The sequence below is a fragment of the Punica granatum genome, chromosome 1 (assembly GCF_007655135.1).
Source record: "Punica granatum isolate Tunisia-2019 chromosome 1, ASM765513v2, whole genome shotgun sequence".
Classification (NCBI taxonomy): Eukaryota; Viridiplantae; Streptophyta; class Magnoliopsida; order Myrtales; family Lythraceae; genus Punica; species Punica granatum.
Window position 1 is genome coordinate 40,702,039 of NC_045127.1, and position 17,429 is coordinate 40,719,467.

General features: G+C 41.0%; 1 non-coding gene across 1 annotated transcript; it reads right to left on the reverse strand.

Moving 5' to 3' along the window:
* Positions 1 to 8,227: 8,227 nt before the first annotated feature.
* Positions 8,228 to 8,334, reverse strand: LOC116193389. The gene has a single exon (XR_004154296.1). It is a non-coding gene; the product is annotated as a small nucleolar RNA R71 (small nucleolar RNA).
* Positions 8,335 to 17,429: the final 9,095 nt, after the last annotated feature.

Below are 17,429 nucleotides of genomic sequence, written 5' to 3' on the forward strand. Positions count from 1 at the left end.
ACGATACAGTACATGGACCCGGTCAGTTTACATTAGGCCTAATATTCTACTTTTCACTTTTTCCAAATTAGTCCGAAACTTTTAGATCTGTTTCAACTGAACCTAAGGCTATTTTCAGCATTTTCAATTCAGCCACAAAACTTTCTAGACAATTCAGATCAGTCCATAGAACTTTTCACCTATTTTCAGTTCAGTCCCTGACGTTCTTAACAAATTAAGAATGGCCCCTAGCCGACATTTCACATTTTCAAAGTTGTCCCTAACTTTTTGAGCTGTTCCAAATCAGTCCCTGGGATTTTAGCCTAATTTTCAAATCAGCCCTAGTTCTTTTGAAATTATTCAATTCAGTCCTTGGACATTTTTTAAATAAAATAAAATAATAAGGACTTCCAACCCGTCCTATTTGAATCACTGACCGACGATATGCGCGTTCTTTTAATACGTTATTGTCTTGATTATTATGCGTATGTGACATGGCGATGCGTGTTTTTTATGTTTTCCCATTCCATGAGTCAGTGTCGTTTTATCGATTCCGTTAATATTGTGTCTGTGTATGCTTACATGCTTGCATGCGTTTTCTTGCAATCATGGCGGCACCGGCTTTGTGAAATATGTGTTATAATCGAGATTGATATATGATTGCATGCAACCGTATTATTTGTTTGGTATTGGTCGAGTGATAAATTGTATGTTAAGATATTAGTTTTAATTAATGGGCATGAATTTGGGTATCGGTGACTATTTCGGGCCCACGAGGGTCCAAGAGTGCATCAGCTATCATTGACTGGACATTCTTGGCCTTCGGGGACTCGTCTTGGTCTTCGAGCCACAAATTGCTTCATAAAACCGTAGTATCCAAGGCGTAGGACGGTAATCACTAAAAGAATTTCGTATACTGGGAAAGGGACGTGTAACTCAATTAAATAAATTACTCGACTTTAAGCAAAGCGCATGGATTAATAAATTGCCGGTAATCGTGTCGATAGAGCGGGTTCTTCTGTCAAAAAATGAAAAATTCGACCAATTGTGCACTCGGCCTAATCAAACACAGGCAAATAGGCAAAAAGGGGTAGGTTTTAGATTTTCAGGTGAAAACACACGCTCTTGGCCTAATTTGTAAAAAAATCGCATTGTCAAGCTGTGTGGACCCGAATTTGCATCTCGTCGGGGCCCGCATGCGTGCGCTATCACATGGCTTGGGAGTGTCCATCTTCCCATGGGAACGTGTTACGGCCACGCGTGAGAAGTAATCGCCACTTGCTATTTTACGACCCAAAGGTCGATGATCGGCAAGTTACCCCGACCTAGGGGTATGGGGTACACCTAGTTACTAAGGCATTGGTCTTGCAAAACCGAAAATTCTAGATCCGAGGGTTCTATTACGTGCGGGTCTGTATCCCACACGCCTTTTCGGTACTCTATTTTGTCTAGGGTTTGTTGTTTTACTTCATTTACCGTGTGAACTAGGTTGCACACTCCTCGCCCATTTTGACACCGTAACTTCGATGAAATGCATAGACCGTATGCTCACTGACCGGAGTCTTTGCAATGAAAGTACAGAAAAATGTCCTTACAATGTGTTCTCGAACAAATACAAAATACAGACGCGATACAGTACATGGAACCGGTCAGTTTACATTAGGCCTAATATTCCACTCGTGCTCGCTACGTAAATTTGAATGACCGAAATCGAAATTAAGGCAACGCGGGCTCAGAGAGCCAAGGGTCGGTTCCAACTGAACCGACGGATAACAGAAAGAGTCATTTGACTCTCATGATAGCCATAAAATCGGTCGAGCTCCCGGGTCATGTTTGATCATGCCTTACCTACTCGATCCGAGTCGTCTTCCACATAGACACTACTAGGAACGAAGTAGTAAGTCGAGGCAAGACTCGATTCCGCACTCGGGTTGCAAGCGCTCAGTGTGAATGGGTGTTGGACCAGTGATTGACGGATTTGGGGGCGTTGGACCCTGTGCAGAGCGTATCCTATGGGTTCGGGCTTTAACAGCGATAAAACAGACAGAAACAGATAAAAACAGACATAAATAGACAAAAATAGATAATAATAAAAAGCAAGTGAATATAGACAAGTCATATTTAAAGGCAGTGTTTACGTGGTTAGCCAATTATGAACCATGATTGTTTGGTAGACAATTTCCTAGCCTAAACAGACGAAAAAACATGTTTGTGTACAGTGCTAATTTGACTAAAAATGTGTGGGTTTGTTTTAGATCATTCTTCATGGTGACATTGCGGTTTTTACTGATTATGCCAAGAACATGTTTTTCACTTGAAAACCCGAAGCCTAACCTCTTTTGCCTATTTGCCCACATTTGGTTATGCCGAGTGTATGATTAGTCCAATTTCACATTTTATTCAACAGATAAACCCAATCTAAAAACTATCGACGCGATTATCGGTTATTTATCGATTCATGCACTTTGCTTAAAGCCGAATGATTTATTTAGTCAAATTACACGTCCCTTTTTCCGTATGTGAAATTCTTTTAATGATTATTATTCTACGTCTTGGGTACTATGGTTTTGTAAATTGACTTGTGACACGAAAACCGAGACGGGTCTCCGAAGACCAAGAATATTCGGTCGATGATGGCCGAAATACTCCTGGATCCTCGTGGGCCCGAGACAGTTATCGATACACAAATCTATGCATATTATTTAAAATTAATGTGTTTAACCTATAATTTATCAACTAATTAAAGCCAAACAGACAAAGTAGGGCTGCACGCAATCATATATCACTCACGATTACAATACGCATTTCACAAATTTGTTCAAGGACCGAATTGGAACAATTTCAAAAGGATCGGGCTGATTTAAAAATTCGGTCAAAGTTCTAGGGACTAAACTAAAACATATTGAAAGGTTCCTTGGGATGGTTGAAAAATTCTGAAAAATTCAGGGATTGATCGAAAAATGCTAAAAATAGCTCAGGAATCGTTTGAAACGAATTTAGAAATTCGGGGCTGATCTGAGAAGTGAAAAATGTTTCAGGGACTAAACAGAGACAGATTGGAAAGTTTCTCGGGATGATTGAAAAATTCTGGAAAATTCAGGGAGTGATCGGAATATGCTGAAAATGTCCCAGGACTTATTTGAAACGAGTTTGAAAGCTTAGGGGTGATCTGAAAAGTGAAAAATGTTCCAGGGACTAAACTGAGACAGATTGGAAAGTTTCTTGGGATGATTGAAAAGTTCTGGAAAATTGAGGGAGTTATTGGAAAATGCTAAAAATGTCCCAGAACTTGTTTGAAACGAGTTTGAAAGCTTGGAGGTGATATAAAAAGGCGAAATATGCCCCAGGGACTGAAATGAGACAAATCAAAAAGTTTCCCAGACTGATTTAAACTGTCTGAAAAATTCAGGACTGCATGGAAAATAATGGAAAAACCTGGGACTTAACTGAAATGCATCAGAAAGTTCAGGACTGATTTGGAAAAAAGCGAAAAATGCTCTAGGGGCTGATCTGAGACAAATCAAAAAGTTTCCTAGGCTTATTAGAACCGTCTGAAAAGTTCAGTACCTGATCGAAAAATGCTAAAATGGCCCGGGACTTGTTTGAAACGCATTTGAAAGTTCGAGGCTGATCCGAAAAGGCGAAAAACTCCCCTGGGACTGAACTGAGACAGATTGAAAAGTTTGCAAAAAAAGAGGGTCGGAACAATCCCGCTCATCCACACGATCCACGAACGTTCATTTCAAGTTGTCATCATCTGAACAAGCATCAACATATGAAAATGAAGCCGTAAGCATGTTACTAAGTCGAGATTCGTACCTAGCAAACTGAAGTAAGGAGGAGCTCGCGAAGCTTCAGTGTTCCTTCGATCCCAAGCTGAAATAAGAGAGAAAAAAAAGATGCAAGTTAGAGATGCAGTAAATTAAAGAAAGAGCCAAGGGAAACTTAGCTTCAGGGCTAATGATGACGTAACGGCTTGGTGAGGAGTAGGCGGTAATATTAAAGCACGATCAGGTGAGGTAGCCACAGAAGCGTCTCACGGGAGAGAGTAAGCGTGCTGTCTGCGTGTGTTGAGGAGGATGGTGAACTGGTGAGGAGAGGGAGAGAGAGGGCACGTGAGTTGTGAGTTGTTGTGAAAGGCTCGAGCTGAGGGAAAAATCAGAGGGACATTGCTGTCAGCTGAGGGAAAAAAAACTCGAGCTGAGGGAGTCGGTTGTTTTGAAAAAAAAATGAATTGGTTGCTGTGCTGTCTAGAGAAACCGAGGGAGAGCAGGTGAGGTCAGTTTTAGAGGGTGACCGAAGGTCTGTGGCTTTCCTGACTGGAAAGAAACAAGAAGGTCCAGAGCATCAACGAGCCAAAGTGTGAGAGAGTGCCGGAGTTCTGAGGGAGAGCCGCTGCTGAGGGTCCCCGGCTAAGGGAGATGATGTGAGGGCTTTTTGCTGGGGGAGTCCCAGTGAGCTGTAAGCCTTGTCACTTTTTTTCCTCCCAATGTTCTGTCCGTTTCTTTTTCTTTCCTTCTCTGTTTTCTTTTTTTTTTTTTTGTTTTGCCCACGTCAATCCAATGGAGAAAGAGAGAGAGTCGTCGAGTTCTGAGAGTTGCAGAAGAGGAGTAGAGATGGCGTGTGGGAGAAGAGGAAGAGGGGAAAGGGTTGCTTGTACTCAATTTGCTCAGCTGAAGCAGTGAGAACAGAGCTGTGACCAGCAGTTCATGGGCTGACCTGAACATCCGAAATTTTCTTGAATTGCTCATGAATCTTTCGGTCTATGTGATATTTTTCCTTGATCCCTACATGAGTTAGGCACCTCCTTGTAAAATGTGAAGATTGTTCGACTTCGGGAAGTACCCGAAAGAATTTTTCTCCAACAGATGGCCAAAACTGGGAGATTTGGTTCTGATCTGTGGGGAAATCTCCAATTCTGTATTAATCTAGCCTAAAACGCATCCCATTTTTCTTAATTTTCTGAATCTTCAATGAATTGGGAATCCATTGACGTTGGCCGTACTTGAAAATACGAAGAATTGAAATTTTTATGGATTTTCTCCCTCGACTGGTAAAATCTTTCCCCGGTTTAACAGTTTTGGGCATGGTGCACTCAAAAATTCATAACTCTCTCTCCATATGGAATCTTGGGATGAGTGACCCATCAAATTGAACCTAACTCGATTTTCTAGGTAAGCATATGAAATTCGCCCTTTTAGGTTCAGGATTGATCGTGATATGATGCGTCGAATCCCGTGCTCGAGCTGCTGTATTCACTGTTTGGGCACCCCAGATCCCACGAATTTTATCTCTTTGCTCGAATGGGCTCTCAATGTGATTTTTCTGTTGAAATGTCTCTGACTCATCGAATCTTGGTCTAAAAATACCGAACTTGGCTCTAGGTTCCATGAAGATAGTTGTTCTCACAGAAGAAAATGATACAGAGATGTGAGTTCTTTTTTGTCCACTGCTTTCAGTTTGAATGTTGATAATTCGTATCTTATTCTTTGGTATCAACTGTGTGTGCCGCAAAATTTCACATGTTTCCCTTGCCATTTTTGTTAGAGTTCTGGAATCCTAGTCGGGAGCCTTGCTGATGTCCAGTCTTGGAGCAGGTGGACCAAAATGGGGTGTTGATAGTCACCATACAAATAATCTAAAACAGACCCACACATCTTTAGTCGAATTAGCACCATTCACAAACATGTTCTTTCGTCCGTTTAGGCTAGAAATTGTTTGCCAAATAATCCCAGTTCATAATTGGATTAATCATGTAAACTTGGCTTAATACACCACTTGTTTGCATCCATCGGCGTTGTCTGCTTTTTGTCAGTTTTCATCTACTTTCATATTTTTTCGTCTATTGCTCGTTGTTTGATCGTGGTTTGGGCCCGAGCCCATAGGATACGTCATGCACGGGGTCCAATGCCCCCAAACCATTGATCACGGGATCCAACGCCCCACACACACTGAGTGCGCGCAACCCGAGTGCGGAATCGGGTCTAGCCTCGACTTCCTACCTTGCTCCTAGTAGTGTCTATGTGGAAGACGACTTGGATCGGGTAGGTAAGTTGTGGCCGGACATGACCCGGGAGCTCGACCGATTCTATGGCTATCACGGGAGTCAAATGACTCTTCTGCTATTCGTTGGTTCGGTTGGACCCGACCCTCGGCTCTCTGAGTCCGTGTTGCCTTAATTTCAGTTTCGGTCATTTAAAATCACGTTGTGAGCACGAGTGAAATATTTAGCCTAATGCAAACTGATCGGGTCCATGTACTGTATCGCGTCTGTATTTTGCATTTATTTGAGAGCACATTATAAGGACATCTGATGTTTTTTCATCCAGTCGTTGTAAAGACCCCGGTCGGTGAGCAGACGATATGAGTGTTTCATCGAAGTTACGGTGTCAAAACGGGTGAGGAGTGCGCAACCTAATTCACGCGGTAAATGAAATAAAACTGCAAACCCTAGACAAACAGAGTATTGAAAAGGCGTGCGGGATGTAGGTCCACACGTAATAGAACCCCCGGATCTGGAATTTTCGGTTCCGCAAGACCAATGCCTTAGCAACTAGGTGTACCCCATACACCTAGGCCCGGGCAACTTGCCGGCCCTCGATCTTGGGGTCGTAAAATGGCAAGTGGCGACTCCTTCTCACGCATGTCCGTCACGCGTCCCCATGGGAAGGTGAACTCTCCCAAGTTGTGCGATGGGGCTCGCACGCGAGCCTCGACGAGAGGAAATTAGGGTGCACACAGAAGGAATTATTGGATTTTTATTTTAGGATTCAATATCTTGAGTTTACTGCTGAATATGAATTTTATTGCAATGACTCCTTTGAATTATAATTGTGTTTTCAATTCCATGATGTTCTAAACTTCTCTTGTGGGAATATGATGAAACCCTAGGTAGCCAATATGATAATTGTAGCCATGTTATAGGATTAATAGATGTGTGGATGATTCATTATCGCAATTTCTATAATTTCAATTTTAATTCTTAATTGGTTATAATTGTTAGAAACACTATTGATACGGGAGTTGATATAGGGTTTGTTAGGAATTCTTGATTAGACTAATTAGTTAAATGCATAAGCTGCGGTAATTAGTTTAATTAGGGATTATCCATGGATTAATGCAATGTTTCTAGTTAGTTATTCGCTAAGACATTAGGGATAATTAATTTAGGGCATTAGGCAATCATAGGACTAGAAGGTGTATGATTGTAATTTAGAGTCCACTATTAATTAGAGATGCAGGAGCTGATTAATTAATTAGGGGTTTAAGACTTTAATTTTAAAGGTTTGATAAACTCACTTGAATGACCACATAGCTATTAATCTATTTAACATGATGGCAATCTGATTAGTGAAACTAGGGTGGATTCTGTTTTTCCCACTTCCAATTGATATATTTTCATACAATTCTCTTTCTGCTCTTTGTGACGATTTAGGTTGGTTAGTAGTTAATTAGTTAATTCTCTCAATTTGATTGCCTAGATAATAATAGAATCTAATATAGGTTTAGCACTTAATTAATCCTCGTGGGATCAACACTCTATTCATCACTATATTACTTGATTTGACCTAGTACACTTGCTGGTAGAATTCGCGCTTATCTTTATATATATTAGCAGCGGATCAAGTTTTTGGCGTCGTTGCCAGGGATTAACTTAATATTAGACCACCTTTAGTTCTATTGTTAATTTAGGCGCACATTACTGTGTGTTTGTTTCTTGTTCTCTTTGTAGGTATTGTATGAGCAGGAGTAGAAGTGTTGAACTTCTACCATTAGATCCTGAGATAGAGCGCACCTTGCACTAGTTAAGAAGAGTAAACATAAGAAGGGAAGAATTGCAGGTAGTTGAGATGACAAACGATGACATCAACAGCCAGATAAAGGGTGCTACCAACGCACTTCGAGACAATGCAATACCTACTATTATGGGTTCTGCGATCAGAAGGCTAACTATTTCGGCTAATAACTTTGAACTGAAGCCCGCACTCATCCAGATGGTTCAATCAAATCAGTTTGGAGGATATCCCAACGAGAGTCCTGATGAGCATATTTCAGGATTCCTCCAATACTGTAACACGGTAAAGATGAATAATTTCAATGATGATGTTATTAGATTACAACCTTTCCTTTCTCACTTAGGGATAAACCGAGAGCCTAGTTCAATTCACTGCCACAAGAGTCCATCACCACCTGGGCTGACCTCTCATCTAAGTTTCTCAGGAGATTTTTCCCACCAGCTAAGACTGCAAGATTGAGGAACGAAATCACTAACTTCACCAAGTTCAGTGGTGAATCACTTTATGAGGCGTGGAAGAGATTCAAGGAGGCAATCAGAAAGTGCCCACATCACTGATTGCCAGATAATCTCCTAATTGAGGTCTTCTATCTTAGCCTGGATGAGACGTTGAGGTCTCTAGTAGATGCTGCAACTGGAGGCGCACTAATGGGTAAGAATTATGATGAAGCAAGTGCTTTGATAGAAGAGATGGCCCCCAGTGCATATAATTGGCAGAATGAAAGAAGCAAATCAAGAGTGGCGTCAGTCAATGACATGGACACTATTGCTAATTTGACAGCCCAAATTTTAGCTCTCACTACCCAGGTAAGTAAACTCACCTCAGCACATTCTTTTAATACTAATCAGGTTGCTTTTTGTGAGTTGTCTTCAGGACCACATTCGACTCTTGAATGCATGTCTGGAAATCCCTCAACTTCACCCAATGGAGAGCAAGTGAACTTTGTCAACAACTTCCAACGGGGTAATCAAGGACCTTATTCGAACACTTACAATCCAGGATGGCGTAATCATCCTAATTTCTCATGGAGGAATGAGAATAATGCACTTAAACCGCCATCTGGATTCTAGAAGCAAGGCCCCGCTCAGAATGTTCCATCTCAGCAAAATCAATCTAGAATGGAAGAGCTCATGTTGAGCTATATGCAAAAGACTGACACCATGTTACAGAATCAACAAGCCACTATTCGAAACCTAGAGGGTAAGATTAGTTAGATTTCTCAACAGTTAAGTAACAGACCATCAGGGTCTTTACCTAGCAACACTGAGGAGAATCCCAAGGGTGTCAATTCTATAATGCTGAGGAGTTGCAAGGAATTGGACACAGTCAACAGAAAAGCTCAAACCCAGGATGAGAGTCCAGAAAAAAGACAAAGGTAAGCAAAAGGTGGAGGAACCAAGGCAGAAGTCACCAAAGGTGAAACCGTATGTTCCTCCTGTCCCTTTTCCAAGAAGATTGAAGCAACAACAATTGGATGCCCAATTTACTAAATTCCTAGATGTCTTTAAAAAGCTGCAAATCAAATCAACATTTCATTTGTTGAACTACTCCAGCATATGCCTTCATATGCTAGACTCATGAAGGATTTGCTCACTAAAAAGAGAAATATTGATGGGAGTGAGCCTGTGATGCTTACGAGGGAGTGTTATATGATTCTCTAGAAGGACTTGCCTAACTTATCACACAAACAAAGAGATCAGGGGAGTTTCATTGTCCCTTGCACTATAGGGAATTTCCATTTTGAGAAAGATCTTATCAATCTTTCAGGAAACTTGGACTTGGAGAATGCAAGGAAACTCATGTTACCTTGCAACTTGCTGACAAGAGTATCAAATACCCAAAGGGCATTATCGAGAATGTCCTGGTGAAGGTAGACAAACTCATATTTCCACATGACTTCATAGTCCTGGAGATGGAGGAGGACAAAGAGGTGCCCATGATCCTTGGCAGACTGTTCCTTGCGACAGGTAAAGCATTAATAAATGTGGAACAAGGTAAGCTTACTTTAAGAGTTATGGATGAACAAATAACTTTTAATGTTTATGATGCCATAAAGAAATTTGATGATGGCAAATCCCGTTACACCATTGATATTATTGATGAGCTTATCTCTGAGTCTGTGGAGGAGAAAGCAGATGTGAATATAATGGAATTAGTCCTTAGGGATCTGGATGAATGGAGTGATGATGATGAGCCTGAGGAAGAATGTGTGAAGAAGGTGTCAGAAATCAAGACTCGCTACTATGAAGAGTTGGGCACAAGTGCGACAACTCTCGGTGCTAGAACTTAAATCTTTGCCTAGCCATCTAAAATATGCATGTCTTGTAAGAGATGATACTTTGCCAATAATTATCTCTTCTTCCTTGACAGGTGATCAGGAGCAAAAGCTCTTAAGCGTACTGAGAGAGCACAAGGAGGCAATAAGATAGACCATTACAGATATTAAAGGGATCAGCCCTCTGATTTGCACTCACAGGATACTGTTGGAAACTGAGTGCAAACCCACAGTGCAACCACAAAAACGACTTAACCCAACTCTCAAAGAGGTAGTGAAGAAAGAAGTGCTTAAATTGTTGGATGCAGGTATTATCTATCCTATCTCAGATAGTAAATGGATTAGTCCTATTCAAGTAGTGCCTAAAAAGGGTGGTATGACTGTGGTTAAAAATGAGGTCAATGAATTAATCCTGACTCGTACTGTGACTGGGTGGAGAGTTTATATAGATTACAGGAAACTGAATGATGCTACCCATAAAGACCATGTCCCCCTCCCCTTCATTGATCAGATGCTAAAAAAGCTTGCAGGGCATGATTATTATTGTTTTCTAGATAGTTATTCTGGTTACAATCAGATTCATATAACTCCCACGGACCAGGAGAAAACCACCTTTACTTGTCCCTATGGCACTTTTGCCTTTAGAAGAATGCCCTTCGGTCTATGTAATGCACCTGCCAATTTCCAGAGGTACATGATGTCTATATTTTCTGACATCTTAGAAAATTTTATTGAAATATTTATAGATGAATTCTCTGTTTTTGGGAAGTCATTTGAATCATGTTTGACAAATTTAGGTTGAGTGCTTAAAAGATGTAAGAAGACTAATCTACTTCTGAACTGGGAGAAATGCCATTTTATGGTAAGAGAAGGAATAGTCTTAGGTCACAAGGTGTCAAAGAAAGGGATTGAAGTTGATCGAGCAAAAGTGGAGATAATAGAGAAGTTGCCACCACCTACTTCAGCAAAAGGAGTCAGGAGCTTCTTAGGACATCCTGGCTTCTACGAGAGATTTATCAGGGACTTTTCTAAAATCTCTAGACATCTTTGTAATTTACTTGACAAGATTCTGCTTTTGTTTTTTATGATAGTTGTTTGCAGGCATTCAATTTATTGAAGGATAAGCTCACTTCGACACCAGTGATTGTTGCACCTGATTGGGAGCTTTCGTTTGAGCTGATGTGTGATGCCAGCAACTATGTTGTAGGAGCAGTACTTGGGCAAAGGAGAGGTAAGGTATTTCATGTAATATACTATACTAGTAGAACTTTAAATGAGGCCCAGAGGAACTATACCACAACTTAAAAAGAGCTTTTAGCAGTCATATTTGCATGTGACAAGTTTCGGCCTTATTTGATAGATTCTAAGATCATAGTATACACAGACCATGCCGCCCTGAAATATTTGTTTGCTAAAGCTGATGCTAAACCTAGGCTAATTCGCTGGATTTTACTGCTGTAAGAATTTGACTTGGAAATTAGAGATAAAAAGGGAATTGAAAATGTAGTGGCTGATCATTTATCCCGTTTGAAATCTGATTGTTTAGATCTACCCATTAATGAAAAGTTCCTTGATGAACAATTGCATGCAGTAGAAATCCAAATATTACCCCGGTATGCTAATATAGTCAATTACCTGGTCAGCAAAATCACACCATATGATTTGTCATCTCAACAGAAAAAGAAATTTTTGCATGATGTGAAATACTATTTTTGGGACAAACCATATATGTTTAAATGTTGTGCTGACCAAGTAATTAGACACTGTGTGCCTGAAACTGAACAGCTTAGCATAATACATCACTGTCATTCTAAGGAAGCAGGAGGCCACTTTGGCGTGGAAAGAACTGCAACTAAGATCTTACTTGTGGATTTTATTGGCCTAGAGTATTTCATGATTGCAAGAATTACATTATGTCTTGTGCTCAATGCCAAAGGACTGTCAATATTTCTAGGAGACATGAATTACTACAAAACAACATTCTTGTAATTGAGCTTTTTGATGTGTGGGGAATAGACTTTATGGGTCCTTTTCCCTCTTCTTTTTCTAATAAATATATTCTTGTGGCTGTCGATTATGTTTCAAAATGAGTAGAAGCAGTTGCTCTACAAACTAATGATGCCAGAGTTGTAATCAGATTTTTGAAAAGGAACATCTTTTCAAGATTTGGGGTACTTAGAGCCATTATAAGTGATGGGGGATCGCATTTTTGCAATCGGCAGTTTGAAAAATTATTATCAAAATATGGAGTTATTCATAAAATTGCCATCCCTTATCATCCACAGACTTGTGGACAGGTTGAGGTGTCCAATAGGGGAAATAAAGCGTATCTTAGAGAAAACTGTCAATTCATTTAGGAAAGATTGGTCTTTAAAACTTGATGATGCATTATGGGCTTACAGGACAGCTTTCAAAACCCCTATAGGAATGTCCCCGTACAAGATTGTCTATGGTAAATCATGTCACCTACCAGAAGAGCTTGAACACAAAGTATACTAGGCCATAAAATACCTTAACTTTGATTTACAAGCTGCAAGTGAAAAGAGGTTGCTTCAGTTGAATCAGATGGCTGAGATGAGAGAAGAAGCATATGAAAATGCCATGATATACAAGGAGCAAGCCAAGCGATGGCATGATAGGAACATCCTAAAGCGAGAGTTTTTGCCTGGTCAGAAAGTCCTATTATACAACTCTCGCCTGAAGTTATTCCCAGGTAAGTTAAAATCTCGATAGTCTGGACCATTTGTTATTTCTAATGTTTTTCCCTAGGTGTAGTTGAGCTGAAGTTAGAAGACGACCGCACTTTTAAAGTAAACGGTCATCTTCTAAAGCATTACTTTGAAGGGAAAAACATTGATGGTGATGCCACTAGGGTGGATCTAGCAAATCCAGTTGAAGAACTGGAAAAGTCGACCTAGCGACTATAAACTAAGAGCTTCATGAGAGGCTGCCCATGTTTAACGCTGTTATAAAACTGTTTTATTTTGTTTTACTGACTCTCTAACATTAGTTTAGGGGACCACGACTCCTCCATGACCAGCCATGACTCCCTCTTGACCACCCTATCTCCTTTGGCTTCTTCTCCATGCAAGTTGCCTTATCTTCCATTCAAAATATCAAGCCTACAATTTCATTTCAACACTTCACCTTCACTTCACCATCAATGCATTTGGCTCTTCTTCATTAATGCATTTCAAGAAGTCTTCATCCCCATCTTCATTAAAAATTCGGATCCCCCCTAATCCGTGCCATTTAATCAAGCTTTTTCTCACTTAATTGCACTTAATCTTTACCTATATAAATCCTTTAAGTCATTAACCTAATCACAACTCATCACACATCATCTCTCTAGCATTCCTTACTCTTCAAGAAGCTCTCAACTTCCCCTTTAGTTCCAGCAAAAATCGCAGCAAGCAAGGGCAAGCAAAACCAAGCAAAACCCTCAAAGACTTAAGTCGGAATCATGGTATTTACCATCCCGCCTTAAATCCAAACTTCACCAAACTTTACATCCTACATGTTTTCGACCCCCCTATCCATTTTTGGGCTTACATTTTAAGTTTGAAACCTCCAACCCATCGAAACAGCCACCACAGAACCAAACCCAGAAAACAATCTTCTCGGGTCAAAAATGGCAACCCGAGTTTCAAGGCCTTCGAGTCGGTTTGAGTCGCCAAAACCCATCAAACACCTCCCCACACAACCCTAGGGTGTCAAGGAGTCAAGAAATCCAAGAAAAACTCGTCGGTTAACCTAGCACAAGAAACAGCTCGACTGCCCAGTCCGGTCGAGTTTTCTGACTGTTCTTGTGGTTTTCTTTCAGATCGGGGGTCAGTTAGGAGTCGGGAGCCGTTGACCATGTCTCAAAATTCAATCGGGAGACACCGTGGCGATTTCCGACCCGACTGGTGCTAGACGAGTCCGAAATTCCATACGTGCTCTGTTTTCCGTGATCTTTGCAGGGCTGTACGGGTTGACCCAATACTCTGGGACCAAACGACCACCATAGTCACCTCCGGGGGTCAGTTAGGAGTCAGGAGCTACTGACCTTGCCTCAAAATTCCATCGGAAACTTCCGTGGTGACGTCCGACTTGACTTGTGCCAATCAGGTCTTTTCAGTGTTCTAGCCGAGTCTGTTTGTGCATTTCGGGTCTGTTCAACGAAAAATAGCCCAAACCCGACCTAACAAAGGTCCAGCCCGACTTCTAAAAGTCTCATCTCGCATCCCGGGGACTAGGTATGACCATTCCTGACTTAAAAGACCTAGGTCTTTTACATTCTCGTTGCGTTTATGGAGTTATAAGGGGTTTTATGCATGTTTTATTTCCAAGTTTTAATCTTTATGCAATTTCCATGTTATATCATGCATGTTTGTCCTCGATTTACGTGCTAGCATGTCGGGAAATACTTGGATCGTAGTCGAGAAGAACATCCCGACCCGGGAAAGGCATGAGATCTCATGGGTTTCCCTCCAAGGGAGATGACCGAATGTTCTCTTGCTCTTTTCGGGCAAGGAAAGGTCTTCTTGGCCCGATCCAAGTTTGATTCTCGAGTTTCCTCGTGTTTTTTCACGTGCATGAAGTCGGTATTGTTTTATCGATTCCTTAAATAATATGTTTGTGCATATTTGCATGTTTGAATGTGTTATTTAAATCATGGCAATACCGACTTTCATTTAATCGTGTCATTTATCGTGTTTGTTGCTTGAGCATGCAAGAAATGATTCGAAACAAGACGGGAAAAACTCGTGAACCCCGATGTGGGCCATGAGGCTTCTCGGTTTTCTCCAAGGAGAAATGGCCGAGAGTCTCTTAGATTCATACGGGTTGCACGAAGCTTCCTCTCCCCGTTTTAAGTCCGTTCTCGGATTTTGTGTAATTTACAATTTACATTGTCATCGCAATATCGCATGAAAACATATTTTCCAAACAATGCATGCATGGATTCGGGTATCGATGACTCATTCGGGTCCATTCGGTCATGAGGGCATTTTCGGTCATTGGAACAAATTATCCTCGATCCTTATGAAATCGTCTTGGTCGTCGAGTCACGAATTGTTTTCATAATTAATGCATTCTGCACAACCCTTAAGCATTAATTTCATGAACAGGTTAATCAGGACGCTCACACGATTAATTCATTCAATTTAAACAACTTTGCACAAATTGGACATTAATCTATAACTCGCGTTGACGAATTACAAAACGGTGTTAATGCCATTTTCAAAATGCGCATACTTCTAAACCCGAGACATGCAATATGAAGTAACATGGACGTCTAGGAGAAACTTGTGTGTTTTGACTTGAGTTTCACCTGACTTCAGGTAATTCAGGTTGGAATACAGAAGTTCCTTTTAAACCACTTTCGGATAAATCGACCAAATTTTTGCTTTTATGGGGTTTTCGCATAACCCTGAAAGATCCAAGGAATTGGTCAACATCGGTTACAGGCCGAGGTGGCCCATATTGCGTTGTTTCCCTTTTCTGAAAACACATTTTCAAGTCAAGGGCAAGAACATCATTTTCTGATTTGGCGACATCGTAGGGTTAGTTTGACAGAAACACGACGGTGTTGGAATATGAACAGGCTACCTGTTCAGGTGCAGGTTCATCTGCATAGCCTTTCTTATTCCCACTAATGAGTTTCTATCATCCTAATATAGTTTAGGGTGCTAGTCGGGTATTCTGTATCAAAATGCAATTACCTGACTAATCATTTCACATGATCTAACCAAACACTAGAAATTTGTTAGGTGGAATTCTAGGTTCCAAATCTAGAGTCCAAAACACAAGTGGATGAATTCAGTGTAACTTCAGTGTTGCAACACCGAATCACTGTAAAAGCAATCCACACACATGAGACTTGATTACGGACACCCGGGATGTCGAGTTCTCAAACCAAAGCCGAATGCTAAAACATTAGCACGCGTTTGTTTGTTTAGGGTAGGATTTGCTTGCAAAATACCTCGGGCTAATAATTTGTTAAAACACGTACACTTGACAATAACAAAAACCTTGCCTGTTATTAACATGTTGCGCGTTATCTTTCTGCACTCGTTTGCCATGCAGGTCGAGCCTGATCCCTAGGCCGAATAATATTATGGTTCAACGCCTTAATAATCGAGCACAGGGTCCAACGCCCTAATCATCACTCGTAGGGTCCAACGCCTTATTCATTGAGAGCGCATGTCGAGTTTCAATTCTTTAGTTTTTCCCTAAATTCACAGTGAGTTGGAGCGGAATAATAACCGAACGCGAATCGACTGGAATTCGGCCATTTGTAATTTGTATTTATTGTTTTCGAAAGCATTGTAAGGATTTTATTTTACATTCATTCTGTAAGAATTCCAGTCGGTGAGCGAACGGTCCGAGAATCGAATTGATCAAGTCGGTCTAACGCTTGCCCAGACACGAGTAAATCTAAGATCTCGCGGTTTCGGTTCACGCAAGGATTCAACCTCCATGGTTCGATGAACTGTAACGCAAGATTGTGAACCAATTCCCCGACACACAAGTTTACTTCTCTATCGGCTTCTCTACCGATCGTTTAGTTCGTCGAATTTCCGGTGTCAAAATGTGCGAGCCGAGCACAGCTTAATTCACGTGGTAAATAATAAAACATGCAAGCCTAGCAAACCAGAGTACCGAAAGGGCGTGCGGGATATAGGCCCGCACGTAACATGAACCCCCGAACTCGGACTTTCCGGTTCCGCACAGACCAATACCTTAACAACAACTAGGTGTTCCATACCCCTAGACCTGGATAACTTATCCGCCCTCGACCTTCGAGTCGTAAAATGATAGGTGGCGACTCCTTCTTACGCGTGTCCGTCACGCATCCCCGGGAAGGTGAACACTACCAAGTCGCGCAATCCAAAAGCACACATGCGGGCCCCTATGAGAGTCCACATTCGGGTTAGTACAATCTTGGAGCAATATTTCCCAACCAAATTTGCATTTTTGACCTGCACTCTCGTCTCATTTAACTCCTTCTACATCATTTCATTCTTCCACTCCAATGTGGCCACTTTGTCTTCGGTTTCTGACAATTTTAAAAGAAGAAGTTCATTCTTCTCTTCGACATGGTTGAGCTCCATAACAACATATTCTTTTTCTTTCATCAAGACCCTCAATATATGCTTTTTATGCTTAGAGTCTTTAGGATCATACTGTTCGAACGATTTACAATCATTTTCCTACAATTTTAAAACTGATTATTAGCATATAGCTTATCACATCATAAATAATCAAAATAAAAACAGAAATAGTGGTACCTTCCAATGCTTGCAACGAAAAAATCTTATTCCAGGATTGCTCTCACTCCATGAAGTCAATAACGCGACTCTTACCTGGTGATGGCATTTCTTATAAGCCCCAAA